Raw genomic sequence first — 9,213 nt, 5'->3', positions numbered from 1 at the left:
CTAATAACCCTTTAGTAAAAGATTTACTTACTGACTCGATGGATTATGATGGTTTCCCAAATTATAATATGACTATATCGGTTGTATATTATTGGGCCTAAGGTCATTATTATGATATTAGGGACCCCTTTATTCATGAGCCATCGTGTTGAAGAAGAGAGGTAGTCATACGTCCTAACTTTGCGAACTATCAGATAGGAGAGGTGTATACATTGGGCTACATTATGGTACTTGGATTGATTATGGTAGTATGGATTATACTTTTTATTCATCCTTTCATGTGCATTGCCTCTCACCAGTATACCTTATATCTATCAGCCTATTGGGGGTTGCATAGATATAGGTGACAAGTGTTGCTTGATGTGTATTGTGTGTTGATTGGACCTTTCGGGTTATGGAACTCGATGTATGTATTATTTTTCTAGGCTAGCCGTTAGTTGTATGTTATTATTATTATGGTTAGTTCGTGACAAACTAGTTATTTGACTGGTATTAAAGATTCAAGGTATGATTCTGATTCCTTTCTCTTGTTGTTTTATTATGGATAATTATCTCATGTTTGGATGTATAGATTAGTGTCCCTAATTATGTTTGCACTAGTTCCGACTATGATTAGGATGCCTTGAGATGTCAGTATGACTACTTTAGGTTGTACCTTTGAGTTAGCCTTATTTACGTATACATATCTATCTATTTATAGTTATGGTATTACCGTAATCCCTCTCTTCCTTTATTTGTTCATATTGTATATCCATTTCTTAGCCTTGTATACTACTATATATATCCTTCTTCTTCTCTTTATTTGTATTTTGGCCAGCGATATATGGTATAGTGCTTAGGTACAGAGGTACGGCTAGAATAGGATAGCTTGTACTTATTGCCTCCTTAGCTTTACCATGTTAGGCTCCTACATATTTATGTACTTTTCATTCCTTCTTGTAAGTTATTTATATTTGCATTATCTTTGGAGCTCAGTCGCCAGTTCCCTACTAAGTACCACATGTTTGGCACTCATACTACACTTCAGCGGCTTGCAGATCATATTATGGGTTTTTGCCATTGTTGTGTGCATCGTGTGGAGCAGCTATGGTTCGAAGATATAAGGTTAGCTCCTGGCGTTCAGAGTATTACTATTCTCCCTCTTATGTACTAGAAAATTCTCTATGTTGTATTCAGAGATGGGTTGTATCAGTATGTTCATTTAGTATTTCATTTTGTGTTCTTATTACGTTAGAAGTTCTTGCACTGATTCTACCAGGTTTTGGGACTATCTTATATATATTAGTCTTTTATTATATTTATTTTTCATTATTCCTTCATTTCTCTTGGTATTCTATTATTAGTAGTTCCTTACGGGTTGTCTTACCTACTGGTGGGTTATAATAGGTGTCATCATGTCCTAAGAAATTGGGTCGTGATATATAATCATTTGTCAAACTTGAAACGTAACTCATATAATCATTTGTCGGACTTGAACCGAAACTCATATAAAGAATAATGTTGGAACTGAATCAATCTTAAGATCATAAATTGTCAGACTCGAACCAGAACTAGTATCAACTCCTAAGTACCAATCTAGCATAAGCATCATGTATCTACCTTTTCAAACTCTAAAATGTACATTCAAAAGATATTACAAACCTATAAACTTCACAAGGAGCTAATGATAGTCTTGGCCTAAGGTGGGCCGGAGGGACCCACTTCTAATCTGCAAAAATACATTCTAAGTCAAAGTCTACCCAAACTATGGTAAGGTATCTAATTTTGTCACTGGGTATTAAATAAGTCATATTTAGACCTAATATATCAATTCTACCTAAAGCATGAGTAACTAAGTCAATAATGCCAAAATTACAGTTCCTTAATGGGCAAAATAATCCAAATTATACTAAATATACCTCCAAGACCTAATTTTTAACCGATATCTAACATATTATTATAAATATAGTACAATTAAGATCAATCTAAAAGAAAGGTAAACCTAACCTTCCTGGACACTAAAGAAAGCCCAGTGAAATCCACTAAATAGTCAATTTTTCCTTCCAAAAAGCTTTTGTGTGATGCCAAGCTATCAAAATGATAATCTACTCTTCAATATGGGAACAATGGTACCCATATTACATTTTGTAATTTGAGTCCAAAATTGCATAAAAAATCCATATAGGGTCCACTTGTGAAATCGCTCTTTCAAAACTGTCAATGCTTCATTTTATCCTCAAGAAATATTTATCCTCAGGACCGGTTAAATTTGAGCTCAAATGGTTCTACAACCATCCCAATAATAATCCAGAGATTTTGGAAAAATAGAGAACTTAATGGAAACTTACCAAGAATTCATAAAAGAAACGTGTAATCCAAGCTCACAAGTTTCCACACTCTCTAGAACTTTTAACTTTTGAACTTGTGCAAAAATGGGGGAGAAATCAGGTAAAGAGGGAATTTTATGCCACCTAGGTGTCTCTTAAGTGGTCACTGCTTTCGCGCTCAAGAGTCATTTTCGCAATACCTGCCTATGTCTGTACACGTCACTTAAGTGACCTAGATGCCACTTAAATGACACTCTCTTAAGCGAAGAGGGTCTTGCTTATACGACCCTTAGCTTGTCAGGCCAAGTCACTTACGCGATTGGCTGGACGCATTTGCGGGCTTCACTTAATCGACATAAGATCCGCTTAAGCGAATGCACCAGTTAAGTGGTGAACCAGTTGGTATCTTAGAAAATTCCAAGTCTCAACCAACCCCTCAAGATTAATCAAGAATCCCGTGAATGCAAATGAACTATGTTATCTAGTCAAATTCGATGTTCCAGACTAAATGGCTCGGTCAAAATTTTCATCCAATGTTATTTCAATGTAAAGTGGGTCTCACATCTAATTGCCATTTTTCTTAAATTTTTTTCAATAGCCTGAAATGTGTCAAAGACTTGAAAACTGAATAAAAGGTTCCCTTAACCTAAAATCAATGCTCCAGAATTGATAGAACTATCAAATTTGACATACGAGGTTGTTTGACTAAAGCTTTTACCCAGTAGCCAATTATTACTAACGAAGACTTCAAAATATGGACTTGGCTCTAAAAAATAAATAAACTGCACGGTAAGTGAACAGTCAGCTCTAGCAAGTCATAAATGACTTGGGTCAGCTATAAGAAAGTTCTAAATAGCGAAAATACATGGAAATTCAAAAAATGACCCAGAGGATCGTTTTCTATATATATGTATCTGGCCATAGTATTACCGTATATCCCTCTCTTTCTTCGTTTATTCATATCATATATCCATTCTTTGCATTTACTATATATCTTTATTCTACCTTTTATTTATATATTCACTAGTGATACACGGTATAGTGCTTAGTGCATCTGTAAAACTAGAATAGGATAGTTCATCCTTATTACCTCCCTTGATTTATTATGTTAGCTTCTTGGGTATTTAATTGTAGTTTATATTCCTGATTGCATGTTACGTATATTTGCATTATCTTTGAAGCTCAGTCGGCAGTTACCTACTGAGTACCATATGTTTGGTACTCATACTACACTTCTGTTGCCTATAGATCATAGTATGAGTTCTCGTCGTTGTTGTGTGCATCGTGCAGAGCAGATATGGATTGGAGATTTGGGGTGAGCTCGTGACGTTTGGAGTATTACAATTCTACTTCTAGACTAATCTCTAAGTTGTACTTGTATGTTTATTCAGTATTTTAACCTTGTACTCTTATTGTGTTAGAAGATCTTGTACTAATTCCACTAGGTTTTGGGACTATCTTAAATGTATTAGTCTTTTATTACATTTATCTACTATCTTCATTCATTTTTCTTGGTAGTTTGTTACAAGAATTTCCAGATTACGGATTGGCCTACATACTGGTTGATTATAGTAGGTGTCATCACGACCTGAGAAATTAGGTCAAGACATGGGGCTACTTGTCTCTACGTGTCCATCTGAGGATTTTTCTTTTTGTGTTTATGTTCCTGAGGGTGTTATAATTACTATTGAATCGGCATGTTTAGGTATTTGTTTCTTTATTCTGTATGTTTTGTGTTTTTGTTGCTTATTAGGTAAAAGAAAATAGCTCATTCAGGGTAGTCTAGAATAAGCAATTGTATCCCATGTAAATATTGGTTTTGAGGGAGGCCCGTGAGGAAAACTCTCTCGACGTAAGTTAGCAGGATTTTCCATCGTACACTAATTAGTGTATTCACCAAGGAATGGCGGCAGAATTCTGACAAGAGTGCAAATTCAATGGTAGATTAGTCACTCCTAACATAGGACAGGATCAAAGGTCTTCTGCTATCACTTTTGGAAGTTTTCTACCTGTTTATTTTCAGTCAATTAAGGAGGAGGCTAAAGATTATATGTCTGACACCGTCTACCAACCTTCAATCAAACTTAAACCTTATGGTGGAGGAATATCTAAATCACAATCAGCGATGCATAAGCTTTAATTCTAATATTGGGGGATCATCTCGTGCTACACCAATGGAAACAAGGAAGAACCTGGAAAATTGAGTTGGTCAAGAAGGTAAGATTCTATACTATATTCCTTCTTGATCACTGATGGTTGGAAATGTGTGGAAATTGTAAAGAATGAATTGAAGGAGTAAAAGGAGTACCGTAAAACTATACCAATAGGGTTTGTAGTAGGGTATACTCCCTTCTTAAAATCAATGGAGAATTAAGTTTGATACAATTGGAAACTAGCTCCCCTTCCTCAGATCATGCTACACGATGAAGGATACTTTGTTTTTAATTTTGCATCTATAGATGATTGCGAACAAATTCTACAAGTTGGACCTTATTCATTACACAGTAAGACCTTCATCCTTCAGAGATGGGAGCTAAAGTATGAGTTCAATCCCGACTTGTATTACTACAATACCTTTGTGGATTACTTCCCAGGGCTTCGAGTTAGTTATTGGTCTAGTGAGGTACTAAGCAAGCTAGTTTGTGCCATTGCTAAACCTCTCTATATTGATGCATATACAACTTTTATGTCCAAGATTTCTTATACTTGTTCACTATTTGAGACATGTTTCTCATCCCTTACTAAATACTATTGATATTATCAACTCCCTATGGTAAGTTTCACCAGTTTATTGAGTATGATTGGTGGCCTAAATTCTATACTGATTGCATGAAGTTTGGGCTCACTATCGAGAATTGTTGGAATAAGGTGTAGACAAAGGTAGAAGGGAAGGTTTTTTTATGAGGTTAAGAAAAAGAAGAGGATGAGGAATAGAATGAAACCTGCACTACCACTACAAGATTAGAGCCTCGTGGTAGGATTGCTCTAAGTGATGACCAAGTAAAGCTGAGTAGAAGAGTTAAGGAAAGGATTAAAGATGAAAATGGTTCAAATAGTTTATTAAATCAAGACCATGAGATCTTTATAGCTAGTATACTAATCCATAATAGTTTTCTGGCTTCACTGCAGGGCAAAGTTTTCAAACAGGCAACCCTATGGGTCTTCCCCTTTCATGATAGTTGTTATATGGAATATAGAAGGCTAAAATGTCATGGGTATTTTTGAAACAAGAGTAAAGGAAAATAAAGCTTAGAATATTTTAAGTAAACTAGAAATAGAATGATCTTATAGGTGCAGCAGCCTCTAATAGTAGAATTTGACTATTGTGGAAGAGTACAACAAAGATTCATATAATTGAGGTGAATGAAGAGTTCATACAATGTATCTTAGCAGATCCTTTAAGTACTTTCCAAACTACTCTTACTTTGGTGTATGGCAAGAATGAAAGTAACCAAAGAGATATTCTCTAGTAGGAACATAAGAAGATAGGAAATATTGTGCAAGGGTGTTGGTTAATAGGTAGAGACTTTAACAGTGTTCTTACTACTAATGACATGTTCGGAATACCAGTGTTTCAATCTGAAACTCAGGCATTCCAACAATTTATTGACAATTTGCAACTGTCACCTATTAGATCTAAATGATGTTATTATACTTTTTGTAATAAGCAGCAGTCTTCCAAAAAGGTGTATTTGAAAATTGATTGGGCTTTGGAAATCTTGTATTGCATTACTTTGGGCATGTGGAGGAAGACTTTATGTCCCCTAGTATTTCTCATCATTCCCCCATAGATATACAAGTTTGTCTCTTAACCTTATATGAGAACTAGGCCTTTCAATTTGTTTAAAACAATCTTAAACCATCAAAACTTTTATGAGATTCTAAATTCTGTATGGAGTAATCCAATCTGTAGTACCAAAATGGAGCAACTGTGGAATAAATTAAAAGCAGTCAAGGTTGGTCTAACGGATTTGAATACTTATATGGCTTTATATAAGCAGAAATTGATATATGACAAACAAGGTTTGGAAATAACTTAGTTGTTCCTAATAAAAGCCCCTTCGTGTTTTACCTTGATAGCATAAGAAAAATAGTTTCAAGAGGGTCTAAAAAGTAGAGTGGTGTGGAAGAGAAGGTCTTAAGGAAAAATCAAGAATTAATTGGATTGACAGTGGAAATGATAACATAAGTTATTTTCATGCTCAGGCTGAATCAGGGCAAACAGAAACATTATTACTTTAGTTTATGATTCAACGGGTACTAATCTCCAGGATCCTATCCAGATGGAACAAAAATTCATCAATTTCTTTAGGAACCTGATGGGATCATCTACAGACTATATTTCTAGTCCAAATATAGATTTCATCAGGCAGGTTCCACGCTTGCCTCAGCAGAAATGTATTTTCATTGAGAAAGTGATAGAACTGGAAATCTTTGAAATTATTCAAGGTATGCCTCTCGACAAAACTCCCAGTGTAGATGGTTTTCCAGCTGAATTTTTTACTCAATGCAAGAATTAGTTAAGAGAGTTATTGTGGGTGCAATATTGGAGTTTTTTTTAAACTGAAAAGATGTTGAAAGCTTTTAGTTGTACTGCTATATCTTTGGTCCCAAAATTCTGTACTCTATCCTAGGTTAAAGTGTTTTGACCCATTGCCTATTGTATCCTAGTCTATAAAATTATCAGAAAGGTCTTGACTAATAGGATAAAAAGGTAACTGGATACCTAGTCATTACTACTCAAACTGCTTCCATTAAGGGAAGAAGCAATGTTGATAATATTTTTATTAGTCATGAACTCTTGAAATGGTATACTAGAAAAGGTCTTTCTCCTAGGTGTCTCATTGATCTTGGGTGTATTTATACACCTAAGCACCATAACTTACTATATTTTAGCTAAGTTTAGAGAACAAAGTGCCTAGTTTCTTATATTTTTACTCTACTTCTATGTAATTGAGCTAACCGATGTGATTAGCATGATTTCAGGTATTAATGAAGTAGATGAAGAAATAATGGGACAATGGAATGTGTATAGCATATGACACAAGAGAGAGTAGCAGTCTGGACCAAATGTGATGCCTAGAAACTATGTCCAAGACTAGTTTGTCATTTATAATTAGTTCAGGGACTTTGAAGGTAATTGTGAGAGAAAAGATTATTAAAAGGCTTAATGCTGAATTTTTATTCATTATTGAATAATTTTGTATTATTTGGGATTGGAGAGAGGCGGCTTACACCAAGGGAAAAATGTTATTCATCTTCTCCACCAAGATCGTTCTAGTTTTTGGTATGATGAATATTTCTATTGTGATTTCCGTTTTACCCATGAGTAGCTAAGTTTATTAGTTAGGGTTATGGAAGCCTTGTAGCATACAATCTATCACTTTGGGTTTTGAATTCATTATGCATTAATTTGTTTACATCATACTCTCTTCGCTTATCTTGAATTCTCATGGTTACAAACATAGAGGATATGCCTTAAAATACAACTTGATGTCTGGAAAAGAGAGTAGTGACAAGAAAATAAGATTTTCAACCCCTATTTCATATGTTAATGCCTTAACAAGATTAACTACTTGGAGATTTCGTATTGTTTTTGGTAAACGCTTTTGATTTGAGAGAACTAAAGTGAATTGGTCCTTGATGGTTGAGAAACACTAGGATTATGTTATTAAATACAATACGTTTCTCTAAAAGCACGATGTATGTATGATTAGTAAAGCCCATAGTTAGAAAGTATTGAAAACTACAATGTGGATATAACCCTAGCTTGTTATTTCTCTGAATTTGAATACTACTACACGTATTTCATCTTGTTAAACTAATTTGTGAACTGAATCAAATCCCCCCTATTTATTTTACGAAAATGAACGATTAAAAGTCAACTAATCTGCATACAACTTAATTAGCACCATATTCCCTGTGGGATTCGACCCCAACCTAGTTGGGTTATATATTCGACAACGACCGCTTACTCTCTCGTAAGAGAGGTGTAATTTGGGTGAATCAAATTTTGGCGCCGTTGCCGGGGAATACGGTTGTCGATTGAGTTTACGTGTGTTAATTGACTATTAGTCAAGTTTTCTTATTTTATCTTTATTTGTTGTTTTTGTTTGTTACATGCTCATTGTTGTTTATGCCATGAACCAGAAGTTCAGGAGAACCATTATTACCCTTCAATCCTGAACCTCATCTCATTGAAAGAATGGCTAACCAACAGGAAGATAAAAGATTAGCTGCTTTAGCTAATGCTTAATTAAATCAACAGAATGCAGATAACCTAGGTCGAGTACCTAATCTAGATGAAGAGGACCTGTGAGATGATGATTTAATTTACCCGGATAATAGGAGGTGTGTAGTAGGGGTAGTTGCACCTGTAAATCAAAATCGTACATTCAGAGAAAGACTAGACCGCCAAGCTACACATTTAATGCTGACAATAATGAGGTGGAACTGGATCTATAGGGGCAATTATTCTACCACCACTAGCTCCTGGGATGAAATTCAATATCACCAGTACTATGATCCAGCTACTGAATCTGAAAGGACTCTTTAGTGGATTACCTGGTGATGATCCAAATCTATATTTGATGAATTTTATCAGTATTTTTAAGTCATTTGATAATTCTGGAGTGGGACAAAATTCTATTCATTTAAGATTGTTCCCACTGTCTCTGTCTGGAGAGGTAACTATGTGGTTGAATGAGCTAACTCCTGATTCTATAACAAACTGGAGGCAATTGAAAGGATCTTTCCTAGAAAGGTTCTTTCCGCCCTCCAGAATGTTACAATTGAGGGATGAGATCAGCAACTTTAGGCAATTGGCTAATGAAGCTTTGCATGAGACTTGGACGAGGTTTAAAAAGAAGTTGACTCCATGCCAAAACTATAAGATGACTGATGAACA

General features: G+C 35.0%; 1 long non-coding RNA gene across 1 annotated transcript; it reads left to right on the top strand.

Annotated features, from left to right (window-relative positions):
• Positions 1-3,992: 3,992 nt before the first annotated feature.
• LOC124892067 lies at positions 3,993-7,628 on the top strand. Its single transcript, XR_007050068.1, has 2 exons — positions 3,993-4,523; positions 7,293-7,628. It is a non-coding gene; the product is annotated as an uncharacterized LOC124892067 (long non-coding RNA).
• Positions 7,629-9,213: the final 1,585 nt, after the last annotated feature.

The sequence above is a fragment of the Capsicum annuum genome, chromosome 1, assembly GCF_002878395.1.
Source record: "Capsicum annuum cultivar UCD-10X-F1 chromosome 1, UCD10Xv1.1, whole genome shotgun sequence".
Lineage (NCBI taxonomy): Eukaryota > Viridiplantae > Streptophyta > Magnoliopsida > Solanales > Solanaceae > Capsicum > Capsicum annuum.
This window is presented reverse-complemented; position numbering and strand designations above follow the sequence as displayed.